This window comes from Ooceraea biroi, chromosome 8 (genome assembly GCF_003672135.1).
Source record: "Ooceraea biroi isolate clonal line C1 chromosome 8, Obir_v5.4, whole genome shotgun sequence".
Classification (NCBI taxonomy): Eukaryota; Metazoa; Arthropoda; class Insecta; order Hymenoptera; family Formicidae; genus Ooceraea; species Ooceraea biroi.
This window is the reverse complement of record NC_039513.1, coordinates 9,340,818-9,354,872: the sequence shown is the minus strand read 5'-3', so window position 1 is coordinate 9,354,872 and position 14,055 is coordinate 9,340,818. Positions and strand designations below refer to the sequence as shown.

The 14,055-nt window shown below is 43.7% G+C and overlaps 1 protein-coding gene across 1 annotated transcript in view; it reads right to left on the bottom strand.

Moving 5' to 3' along the window:
• LOC105275639 (RNA pseudouridylate synthase domain-containing protein 2) overlaps positions 1–14,055 on the bottom strand; it is a 113,044-nt gene that overhangs the window by 93,427 nt on the left and 5,562 nt on the right. The window lies entirely within an intron of this gene.

Here is a 14,055-nt window from a genome sequence, read left to right as displayed (position 1 = left end):
CGCGCGTTAAACTCCGTAAGCTTCGAAACACGTGTTAATAATTGCGCTGGTACAAGATTGCTCGCATACGCGAGCGTGAATAATTAAACGGCGTACCAGGCAGTTCTACAATTGTCAAATTACCGTGATTTAACGCGATTACCGTGATATGACGCGCACAATAATTAAACGTCAAAGCGCGGACTCCATTAGGCTTTCATGTTTCTTCTTTTTTTACAAAGTAACATTAAAGAATGCCATGAATCTTGTTTTATCAGTCGCCGCGAGCGAAACGACCACTCGTTCCAACCTTAATGCAAAAATGCAATTACGCAGTTCCTGGTCAGGCTCTGACCAACCAAAGCGCGGCTCGCGTGAGGAGGCTTTTGCCGCTTTATGGCCTCCAACTCCTTATCCTTTCGCAGATTGCCACATAGAGAAGAAGGATAAATTAAAAAATCTAAAAAGAGCGAAAAACAAGAAACGCAACACCCACCGAATCGCTGGACCGAAACCCTGCATCGGCGATCGACTTTCACTATACTCGCGCGTACCGCGCAAGGTTGACCAGCTCTCAAGTCGAAATCCACGCGTGCAAATAAGCGAGAAAGAGAAAAAAGCAGAAACACTGGAAATCAGACCGCAATCAGAATGTCGAATCCACGCAGCTCGGCCGCCCGATTGCGTGAGCCACCATGATATGTACGGAATAACGTACAAGGAGCAACGCGCGAGGCGTGACGTAACGCTATTAACACTGGCTTCTCGAATCGGGGAAACGCAGTTTTCTGAGAAGACTAGCCTCCCTGCAAAATGGATTTACACGCTCTTGCGTGGATCTGTCAACGTGGCGCCAATGACGGGCCGAAGAAAAATAATTGATTAGCCAGCAGCTAGCAGTAGCGTCTTTACGCGCACAACGACGCAGTACCGTCGCGCCGCAGGATTGCCAAGAACCTGTAATTAATATTGGGTTGGCCAAAAAGTAATTGCGTTTTTTTTATATAAATAAAAGGCGAATTTTTCATGGGAAACAAAAACTTTATTAAACAATATATTGTTCATTTTGTTTGATTATCTTTTGCCATTTTTCAGGCAACTTCATGATTCCGCGCTCAAAAAAGTTCTTATTTTTTTCAGCAAAAAATAATTACAAGAACGATTTGATATCCTCATCAGCAGTCAAGGTTTTACCATTCAAGGCGTTTTGCAAAGAACGAAACAAATGGTAATCTGATGGTGCCAGGTCTGGCGAATATGGTGGATGTGGTAACATCATGGTAACACATCCCATCCAAGCTGCAACAATTTTTCACGAGTGACCAAACTTGTACGTGGTCTAGCGTTATCATAGTGAAACACAACACCTTTGCGATTCACCAATTCTCGACGTTTCTGTTTGATGGCATCATTTAATTTATCCAGTTGACGACAGTATACGTCTGAATTAATGGTTTGATTCCTTGCAAGCAGCTCAAAATACACAATACCTTTAAAGTCCCACCAGACTGACAGCATAATCTTTCTTTGGTGAATATCTGCTTTTCAAGTGCTTTCAGCAGGTTCATCACGCTTGCTCCACCATCTTTTTCGTTTGACGTTATTGTAGACGATCCATTTTTCGTCGCCTGTTATCATACGTTTCAAAAATCGATCATTTTCCTCACGTTTCAAAAGAGAATCGCAGATGTCAATACGCTTAGTGAGATGAATTTCTTTGAGCTCATGTGCTACCCAAATATCGAGCTTACTAATGTATCCAAGTCGTTTTAAATGGTTTTCAACACTCAATTTCGATATGTTAAGATTCTCAGCAATCTCTCGTGTCGTTAAACGCCGATTGGAATCGATCAGTGCCTTTATTTTGTCATCATCAATTTCGATTGGCCTTCCTGAGCGTGGTGCATCTTTCACATTAAAATCTCCAGATCGAAATTTAGTAAACCAATTTTGACACTGTCGCAGTTTTAAAGCATCTTCGCCATATACATGACATAACTTTTTATGAGCTTGCACAGCGTTTTTCCCTTTTCGGAAGTAATAAAACAAAATATGACGAAAATGTTCTTTTTGATTTTCCATTTTGAAATCGACGGCAAAGAAACAATTGTTAACGAAATCGTGTACTTTCTTTTTCTAAAACAAGCTTGAACTGTGAGTTGTTAACCTACATAATGAATTTGCGGTTTAGAATGAAGTTAGTTACATTTCAAGACATGTATATCCATCTATTGGAAAAAAACGCAATTACTTTTTGGCCAACCCAATAGTTGCTAATTGAAGTTGCACTAAAAAATTATTATTATTTCTCAACGTTGCTATTTCATTTTTCGATCTTCGCCTCTACTCAAGTATGAAACTTTGTTCATGGCTTTCTATATTTTCCAGTGACAAGAAAGATATTAGCTTCTTGATGGATTATCCGGGCAAAGTGGCTGACACGGTCGCCACTCTTCACCGATCTTGGTCGATCTCGCGCTTCGAGGGAGACCGATCTGATATACCGAGTATAAAGCGGGAGAAACGGCGCGTCCTCTCTCGAGAAGAAAAACGCTCGTAACGGGAAATATCTACGATATGGATCGATGGAATCGTGAAGGATACGATGGATGTAAGCTCCGCGGATCGGCGGAAATTCGCGGAATCGTCGATGCGCTACGCTCGCGAATCGGGATAACCGAGCGAGCGGAAATCGAGCTCCTACACACGTATCCATCCTGGATGGGATATAAACGATGTCGATGGAGGATCCACGATGGGCGGATGAGCAAACGGGATCCTCGGGCGGGACGGAAGGCAAAGTTTGTCGGTAAGTCGTTAAACGAGTGATAACAATGCTGGAGTTGGCACTCCGTCGACGGAGCTTAGGGAGCACTATAAATTCGGCAGTCACGACCACGCTCACGACGAACTGTTTTCGGCTTTGTAAAAACTTGCGCGGAATTATGGTTCATGAAGTAACGAGGACGCGCGTTCGGTGAAAATATGTTTGCCCGTGTCCCGAGGCCCACACAAACATGCTATCATTACGTTCGCTTCCTGAAGTTTTCGACCGAATCCGACTATCTCTCGCTGGCGGAATCCCCCCCGATTCCGCGCGTTTAAGGGGGGAGCCTGTTTTAGAACGCTGAAAATAAGGTATATTTTACGAATTCTTTTTGGAGAAACTATACAGCGGATCATTATAAAACTTTTATGCATTTATTAGTACATGTTTAAAGATAAAAAAAATTATTTTTCCATTTGAATATATCGCTTGTAGAGGTCGTCCTGGAGAAATCTTAGTGCAGCCGCGTCGCCGGCATTGCAAATTGGTGAGCATTCTCCTGCCTCCGAATTTCGTCTAAACTGAAAAATTGAAATGTGTTCTCGTTATTTATGAATTCCCATCGTCGATGAACCAAAGAGAGAAGAAAAAAGTTGAAAAGTGTCAAAATGGTGGAGCTTAGAACACAAAAGTACGATTTTTAGGCAAAGTTTTTGAACTTTTTCATGCAAAAATAATTGTTTAACTTAATGTTTTTATGAATATTAAAGGTTCATCGACGATGGGAATTCATAAATAACGAGAAAATATTTCAATTTTTCAGTTTGGATGAAATTTGGAGGCAGGAGAATGCTCACGAATTTACAATGCCGGCTGCACTAAGATGCCTCCAGGACGACCTCTACAGGCGATATATTCAAATCAAAAAATAATTTTTTTATCTTTAAACATGCACTAATAAATGCATCAAAGTTTTATAATGATCCGCTGTATAGTTTCTCCAAAAAAAATTCGTAAAATTATACCTTATTTTCAACGTTCTAAAGCAGGCTCCCCCCTTAAGTTTTATTTTAGGTAATTGTGAAGGAGAGCTCCTTCCTCTCCGATTTCCTTCAAACTTGGTAGAAATGTATATTTTGGTCCTAAAACACGATTGCGAGAAGGAAAATCGTCGCTCTCAAGTAGAACCAAAGTTACAGCTTACTCAAATGACGGTTTCGAGGTCAGGAAATCTGTCATACCGGCAGTCTACGGGCGTAGCGCACACTGACCAAGCATGCGCGGTGTTTTTTCACACGCTTTTTATGATTATTTTGTTCATAGTATACTTTATAGCAGCGAAATGTAAGATTACTTGTGTTAAGGCGATCCTCTGGAGTCGTCTGTATTACCGGCGGAATCGGTGATTTTCCTGCATTAATTTCCAAATTGCTATTACACTTCGGACACTGTATTTCTTTGTTTATTAAATGATGCTCATTGGCAAATAAAAGGATAATTTGGTAATTATAGTTAAATACACGGTATTCTCTGCTTTAACCAAAATCAAACAGTTAAATAGAAATGATTCTCTACTTTAATCGAAAGTAAAAACTGCGAAAGACCTAACCCAACCCAACCGCGTTTTTTATTTAAAATCGGGAAGGTCGTCTGTAGTATACTTAATTACCAAATTATCTTCTTATTTGCCAATGAGCATCATTTAATAAACAAAGAAATACAGTGTCCGAAGTGTAATAGCAAGTTGGAAATTAACACAAGTAATCTTACATTTCGCTGCTATAAAGTATACTATGAACAAAATAAGCATAAGAAGCGTGTGAAAAAACACCGCGCATGCTTGGTCAGTGTGCGCTACGCCCGTAGATTGCCGGTGTGACGGATTTCCTAACCTCGAAACTGTCACTTTTCAGCACGTAATAACTTTTTTTCTACTTGAGAGCGACGATTTTCCTTCTCGCAATCGTGTTTTAGGACCAAAATATACATTTCTACCAAGTTTGAAGGAAATCGGAGAGGAAGGAGCTCTCCTTCACAATTACCTTATTTTATATTAATATTTATTTATTTTATATTATATTATAATATTATTTTATAATACTACCGGCCACTTTACGAATGTACCGATCAGATCTTACGTCGCTGACGAATCGTTCACGGTTTTACAATTGCCGGATTTCTCCGTTGTACATCGCGATATCGAATGGAGGAACGTGTCAAAGTTTATCTTATACATTAATTATTTCACGCGCACAATTCTCCGTTTTCCAGCCTAGTGATTAATCGTTGCGCAATACCTTATCGCGATTTACACCCGCGGCAATAATAATAGACTTGTTGTACCGACTCATGCGATTTGTTGCGGTCGATAATTTCCAGTTTGGCATCACGTATCCCCGCAGCCACTTGCGTCCACCCGATTCCATCAATCCGGATGTAACTTGATGGATATATAGAGTGAATCGAGACGTGAGAGTACACGGTAAAGTCTATCATTATATCGCAGTGTATCTTCTCAATCGCCAGATCTTCTCAAAACTTTTACGTAAGAGCCAATTGCGTCGTGAAACGATACATGCACGCGTAGTAAATTGCACGCTGTACAATGATTGTCGAGTTAAATACATCGAGACAGAACGACCGAAACAAGCAGATACCCAAAATGACGATGCGCGGCCAGTGTCAGCTAAAGAAAATTACGATGGAGGCGCGGGGGATGCCGAGGTAAATCAGGAAACGAACGTCTTCCGAGAGCGGGCTCTCGACGCAGCTTTCTGGCAGCTGACGATGAAGGACGACGCCTTCATCTCCGACTTCGACGTTTTCGAGAGGCCGCGCCGAGTGTCTTTTGGCGGGACCAGAATGGCGGGGCCGCGATGCGCCCGCTAGAGCTCGCACGTAAAGAGCCACGGGGCGTACAGAAATAGTCGGACGCAACAGACCACGGGGTAGGCCTGCCGCCTCGCTCCCAAGACGCGGAACGAACGGCCCCGCGTGCGGTTACATGCATACATACATACCTTCCGCTCGCGGAACCGCGGCAACGCGACGGCGGCGATAATTATAAACCGACGAGACGGGTCGTGCGGCGCAGCGGCCCGACAAAAGGGTGCCCTATGTTCCTATTTTATCCCGCGGGACTTTCTTTCCGGAGACGCGCGCGCCTTGCCCAGACGCCGCTAATGCGAGTTAATAAATCGCCCCGCGTGAATCACCCGTCCGTTTCCCGAGACCCGCGCGCCTTTGCTTTTGTGCGCGCGGCGGATTTAACTGCCGGCTAGACTAGTACCTGCTGCTCGTATCGAGCAGCGATCAGGAATGATGACAGCGGGTTAAAAGTGAGAATGTGCGCTGGGATTGTCCGCTCCAACTGCGGAAACGAAAGATCAAAGCAGCAAAGTAAAGCAAAATCATTTGTTTATCGCATCGCGGAGCATTTTGGCAATCACAATGAGAATACGTGCACAATGAGAGTGCATACGTTAAGCAGTAATGCCGCGTAAATAGCGGCGCAACAATAACGCGCGTGGAACAATAGCCCGGCATAAATAAAGAGTAATCGTTCAATATTATTATATTATAGGTATTAATTATAAAATGCGATGCCAGAGGAAGAGTGAGGGAGAAGAACGGCTTCGGCTGATTCATCAATCGCAGATCGAGTCATCCATGCGGACCAATTTCAGCTGATTTACAATGAATTCGTCCGCCGGGAAGATGTTCTCACGAAACTGCGCAATCTGTCCTATCAAAATATATCTCAACTCGTAAATCAGCTCTACTAGACCCGTCACACGTTCCTCCGCGCATTACGCCCCGCGAACACGTGACGATCGTGCCAAATTATCCGACGATTCTCACACTTGAAACGATTTCGCGCTTCGATTCAAGCGCGGCATCCTGTCGTTTCTTCTCGTTGGCCCGATTGCAAGCCATTCTGCGGAAATTACGGGCGGAAGCTAACTCCACCGCACTGCAGGAGGATTAAATTCTAATTTGATACGTGGAGATTAACATCTTTACCGCCGTCATTAATATGCCGTAATAATGAGCGTAGGAGGCACGTAAACCTAAGCGGCACACGCGCCGAAAGCGTATGAAGATATATCGCATGTCGGGCAGTCCAAAGTGTCGTGTTCAATAAGTTTATTAAGTCGGCCGCGCTTTTCACAATCAAACATAACGTGTACAAGAATTGAGTGGTGTTTTATCTGCGATTTACCGCGCTGCAATTTTGTCGTTAGTCCAACAAACTCGTTACGCGGAAATGTTGAATTTCAGTACGTTACGTCCGATTGGTACCTACCAAACGGCTACGAGCTTAACGAATAACGAATATTGTATGAGACTGTCACGAAGCTTATCAGAAACGTACATTAACGGCTTCTTACTCTCTTTCTTTTACTAGCTTCACAAAACTATGGTGCAATCCTCTTTGAAAGCTCGCGTGGTAGATTTATATTTGAAGGCGTCTGCTCCATCAAGTTATTAGAGCGGGGGCGTCGTAAAGGAAGAAACCATTCCAAGTAGTCGTTGCGGAGTGTGCGACTAATGGTCTTCCACTTGGACGCGTTTACGCCCGTACGTGAGAACGACGAGTCTCGTACGCGACATCCTCACGAGGTATCCCCCGCGACGTTCCGCTTATCCGTAATGGGGCTGCTGTTCCCGCAAATATGACTAACTGTTGCGTTGCAGCGAGTCGTCCCGACCTCCCGATCGAACATTTTTTCCGAGCAGTGCATCCGCGTGCCAGATCGAGCCATTGCGAGTATTCGTGCGGGTGCGATGTGTGCTTTAATCCATCGCGACCTTCCGGCTTATCTTCAATGCCACCCCCTCGTTCGCGAGCCTCACAGATCGAATCTCATTCGCCGCGGGGCGTCGACGCGATGGGCCAAAATTAGCAGGTGCAGCGCCCCATGTAATCATTTTACGCTGACAGTATGCGAGTTTTCCCTCAAGGACACCGTCCGACCGCCGACCGACCGGAAATTGTGGAAGCTAAGCGCAATTAAAATCGCGACTACGAGCTAAGTTCAGCCTTAGATGGCGATTAAGGGGATGCACGTACTGCAGTTTTCGTGGAAGAGAATTCGTGACTGCAACATCATCATTTTTTTATTGACATTATTGATTGGCAATTATTTCAATCATTAATCATTCGACGACGATCATTTTAGATATTATTCTCAGTCGCGGTGTTTTTGATTTGCAGCATGACTAAGGGCGAAATCTTCGTCAACGACTCGCTACCTGCATCGTAGGAAGCTTCCGGAAGCCAACTACGGATTCGCAAGGAGCTTAAGATTTCTGCGGCTTAAGATAGACTCTAAGCTATTCGAGCACGGCGGTATACGTATACCACCTAAGGAAATCCAGAGATTGGCACGCGAACATGACCTTGCTCGACGTTAAGGGCTCTCTTATCCGCCAGATAGAGATACTTATCTGGACACAGTCGTTGAACGCGATTTGTGGACGGATATTGTGGTCATCGCTCAGCTTTAACTATTATCATCGATCGTTCCTCCCTTTCCTCCCCCTCGACAGCCGCATCTCCTGATCGGAATCTCGCGATAGGTAAAGAGGGAACCACCGGGAGATCTATTAAAATGCGAGTGTGCCCTACTTCAAGTAAAAGGACGCACTCGCGACGATAAAGACTGCCAGGTTTCACGTGTTCCCATCTGTGCTTTTTTTAGTGACGCACTCTAGCATTATGCGGTTGATGTTTTAATGTAAAACGCGATCCATCATTGTTACGATGCAGAATCCGTCGCGATTTCCGTCGTTCCCGGCAGGATTAATTAACCTTTAATTTCGCGAAAGGTATTACGCCATTTCCCCAACGGGCTGGTAGCCCATTTTAGAATTTGCGACGCTTTATCCGGCACGCGAAGTGTGACTTATGAATAATTTAGCGAGTATTATTCATGAGCGGGGAAAGTAGTTATAAATTGCACCTAATTGCACGGCCGATGCACGACTCGATATAATCCAAATGGATTTGTCGTTGACCCTTTCGGTCCTTGCGGTATTTTTTTTTCGTACCGCCGTAAGCGCGGCAATCCTGCCGGACGATGAGAAAGCGTCGTTACGACACGGCGATCGCACGACAAAACGCTCTTTGTGCCATTAGCAAACCTGCGAGAGAGAGGAAAAAAGGCGCGTAAGATCAATAGACCTTTCGGGACGGGGGCGGGCTATGAAGGCTTAACAAAGCGATCGGAAGCCCGGCGATATTGCCCGTCGCGCTTGGCCAATTTTCAGTTTGCACTCTTGTTTTCCTCTTTTTAACGCAATTGCAGCCTCGCGCAGTGTTTCAAATCTCGTCGCACCCCTGTGTAAACGCCGTTCGACGAGGACACCACTGGTACGGTCCCTGTACGCGTTGTCGCGCAACAAAGTGGACTCGGAAATAGAGGGTGTGCGAAATTTGGTCCCGCGAAATAGCACGGACGAATGGAACCTACATGTACGTTGTGCCTACAGTTTATCGAGCTCGATCGCGGCAGCAAACGATTGCTTTTCGATTATTATGAGGGAAAAAGAGGCGAAGCGAGCAAATTAAACGCGCGCTGGCGATCCGATCGAACCTTCAAATCTGCTGTACGGGTGATCGCACGCACCGCGACAGGTGCGTGCGTATCCCGTTCCGGCACGTACCGTACTAAAATTGCATTGTTTATCGTTGTCCTGCAACGTTGTCATAACGAGGCGAAACGCGCGGTCTTTACCGCGCTTTATTGGCCGCTAAACAATCTATTTCTCTCGCGTTTATACGCGCTCAACCTCGAGAGCAGCATGCATGCGTGCGTGCGTGCACTCACAGAAACGAGGCGTCGTGCATTCACGGGCCTAAACCCCAAAATAAACCAAAGCTGGAGCTGCCTAGATCCCTGTGTCTTCACCGGCGGCAACGACGCTTTTATTGATCTACAGTTCGCCTATTTCGCCCCACATCGCGTGGGAATGTTCGAAAAATTTCCCGTAAATGTCGTAGCAATGATGAATTTATGCATCGTAAATGCCTGGCGTTAATCATTCTCGTCTTTCGTCATTCGATTCAGTTAATCATCTTCACTATTACGCGCGATGGCGAGCGCGAGTGTTGTCTGCGCATTGATAGAACCGCTTTTTCCTCGGCGGATATTTTGCTCACAAAAAATAATTTTTATTGGCGTATGAATAACGCGAATGTTTACATGTTCGATGCTGGATTTCATGTAACGCCGACGGGCATTTATTTCGCTGTGGATTATCAGGGGCACGCAGAAACATACCGTGATTTACGACCCGATAGTTGAGCGCCAATGCGACTCGAGGTGTGATATTTCGCACAGCCAAACGATTCCCGGCATCGCGAGGGCAGTTAATTTCATTTTAAAAGCAAACTAAATCATGCGGCACCTATCGCCGTGCTGATTGAATGCAAAAAAACAATAAACGATACCGCTAAAACAACTATTCCCTCCACATAATAGCCCAGCTGTCTATGCGCATCAAGCTCTTAGATTTTAGCTATTCTTCAGGGAATTATCTTAAATTCTATCTCACAAGATTATAAAATGTTTTAAAATTCCTCAAAGATCAAGAGAGCTTTCCAACATTATAAAATAGCAAAAAGATTCTCTCAGATATCTATGAATAAAGAAATCCATTAAAAATCAATAACCCCTAATCACTAACTGATGATGATGATGACAACAGAGTACAAAAAATGCTGAAACATTAAACTCAATTAGCTGCCGATAAACGAGCGGATCACGCATTTTAATTGCTGCGAGGCCTGACAAAAGCGTTCGGCGAATCCGCGACACGCGTTGTGGCTTCGGTTATTTTATCGTCGAAACGTGACGTCGTGCTCGCGGTCGATAATTTTAAACTTTCGATGCAGCTGACAGATAGGATTCATCTGACCGCGTTTGTCGCTTATCAAAATTTGAACGGGACACGTGTCGTCGGCGTCCGACGATGACTGGGACAAAAACGGGAATATATATTTAGCTACGATGGCCGCTCCTCTGGTGCGTTGAACAGGTGATATAACGCAGCGCTTTGATATTCGCGGCATTAATGATGCGCCGTCTCGAGGAATAAACGATTCGCCGAGCTCGTAAACCAAATGAGCGCCTCTCCTCCATCGTCTTCTCTTTATCCCACTCTTGTTCTCCGCTATACACCGGGACACACCACTATGAGTCTTGGCAGCGCCACGACGTCCCATTTCAATCAGTCCGTTTGGAAAATCTCCATACGTTGTTTGACGGCAGAAATATCGCCGCTGGTGGCTGGCGTGGCATAGATCAGAAAGCGACGGCAGCAGCGACATTCATCGCATTTTCGCGCAACCTTTCTCGAGATATAACATCGAGATATAAAGGGTGTCCCGGGTTTTAACCGACAAACTGCGGGAGCATATTCTACTAGTGGAAATAAGAAAAAATTCTTATATCGAGTTTGCTTAGAAATGCTTTATTACAAAGTTATAAACCAATATTCAAAAGAAATATGAGATAAGTAACAACGGAACATAGTGTAGATGTTTATGTTACGTGTATTCACATGTATTCATGTTCACTATGTTGAAACGATTCAGTATGATTGTTACTTTCACAACAGTAGCTGTTAGATTTCAATCGTCGTGTCAACTAGCAATTACTATCAGAATGCCAAAAGTGTTTTCAAATGAGGAATACACCGATATTCGTTTCGTGTACGGATTCTGTGACGGAAATGCACGAGCTGCCGTACGAGAGTATCAACGTAGATTTCCTAACAGGAGAGTACCAGATAGATTTAAAGCAACGAATTACTAATTCAGTTACTGAGATGCAACAAAATTTTCAGGAATGTCGTACCGTAACAAATTCTGTACTACGTCGATGTCTAGCTTGTATCGATGTGCAAGGACAACATTTTGAAATGCGTCACTAAATCATTGCGTAGATAATTTTTATTTTTGTGAAAAAATCCGATGTTACTTATCTCATATTTCTTTTGAATATTGGTTTATAACTTTGTAATAAAGCATTTCTAAGCAAACTCGATATAAGAACTTTTTCTTATTTCCACTAGTAGAATATGCTCCCGCAGTTTGTCGGTTAAAACCCGGGACACCCTGTATAAGCGAAAAAGACAATAACGAGAATGAGAAACTCTTTGCTTCTCATCTATAACGTATCTGGCACCTGCGAGTATAACGATGGGAGTTCAAGCAATCCCAACGATTCGAGAAATCGAGCGCAAATGTGGAACGCTAAGGAGTAACAGTTTTAGAACGCGCGCGTGCCATTAGGAAGACAGATTCTCGACCGGTCCTCGTCCGAATCCGTGACCAGAAAAGAGGAACAGGACGTCTCGAATTTGGCGGAAGCGAGCACAGTAATGCGTCCCGCCGATGCTTTTGACCAGCGCACACGTACACGCGGATACAAACGCGCGAGGTGTTATTTGCAGCCGCGAGGCGGACGGTTCTGGTCCTCTCGAATGATTGATCGTTTTCTCCTCTCGCCTTTCATTTTCCGTTTCACTGTTTCGCTCCTTGAACCCCGCCGCCGTAATTCCACCTCGTCCCGCAGCGATTTTATAATTATCCTGTCTCTCTATTCACGTGTCCCTTTAATTATCCGCGTATACGTATTAATTAGATTATGTCTCCCATGTTGCGATGTCAATTACGTTTTATCCTCTAAAATTGACGTAACGTTGAAACGTTTGCTATTCAAGTTCGCAATTGTGATATATACAGGAATCCAGGAATAAAATGAATCGACCGCACGTTGCTACGACCGATTCTCTTTATACGTTTCTCCTGCACTTGAGTTTTCAACTGCTCGCACAACAGTCGAGACTATTCTTATCGACTTGCGCTTGCTTCTCATGTGCACGAGAACCGACCGCTATCTCGGATGGCTATTTTTTGTTCAACTCGAGCAAGTCGAGCAAGATATTTTCAGAAGTAACGCGACGCACACCGTGTGCGTTTTGTGGAAACGTTTTATCTGGACGTTATCAAGCATCCGTTGACCGTTGACGGCACAACAAAGCTCGCAAAAGGAGCGACACGCGCAAACACGCGACATTACGAGCATCAAAACTAGCTACATCGTGCGATCGTGATCCGACAAAGCGTATGCATTACGAACATAAACGGCTCATAATCGGCAGTGTAACTAGATTAATACGATCTCATTGTTAAACACAGTCGAGGTGAGAAAAAATTGAAAATTGCAAGCGCATATTATTTTACTGATCGTATCTTTAACGACTTGCATGACGATATGTTCGTGTTAAATATTTATGTAAAAAATTTACAGCGCAACATTTTATTTGCGTTTTATGATATAAATATCACGGCATTCCGTTTTACTCGGGAATGAATGGGAAATTCTGTTTCATGCAACTTTTACTGTATTACGTAATTTAATTATTTACGTTCCGATAGAGATGTCTATTTACGCGATGATAACTCATTCGTAATTTTGCGCCCCATACCAGAACCGTATTTCAGAGGCGAATGATTATGACACAGGTTTTATATAACATATTTCATTAAAGGTCCCCGAGATGATAAAGGGAAGGGAACAATCGGGTATTAAAGCGTTTGCGTCGCGCGATATCAGACTTTACTGCATTAAAAAAACCCGAAGGAACAGAGAGAAAAGGGGACATGCGACTCCCTTGCGACCGAAAGAAAAATGTGGAGCGGAATAATTTAATTCGCCCGCCATGTGATCGACCGTAAAGTCGTGCTTTAAAATTGTCCCCCGTACTTTTATTGTTCCTCGTTTTGTAACAGAGACCGGCATGGACTCAAAGCCAGTCGAAGGCCAGTCCCACGACAATTGCTAACACACATCACACACATGAGCTATTATTTACTAAGTATGTTACATCACGTGTCTTCGCACCTATCGTGAATTTTTCCGTCATGTACAGCGTACCAATTTGCATTACATATGTCATATAATCGTGGCGCACTGTGTGATCAAAATTTAATTAACATGTACGAGTTTGCTGATTAGAAGTTTACCAACCTCGCATTGAAGTGAACGTTTCATGTAAAATTATACGTCGACGTAACAAATTAGACTTATCTAGAGAACCAGTTTTTATTGTGCTACTATAGCATATTATTATAAAAGAGTGTGCTTCGATGCCTTTCTACAATCATGTCAGCGCGTAATCTCTCCTGAATAAGAAGCAAGAAGAATAAACAAAACATAGATTTTCTTATGACATAACACAGAAGTAATCAAAAGTAGCTACATGTGAAATAAAACATTGAATACCGGTGTTATAAT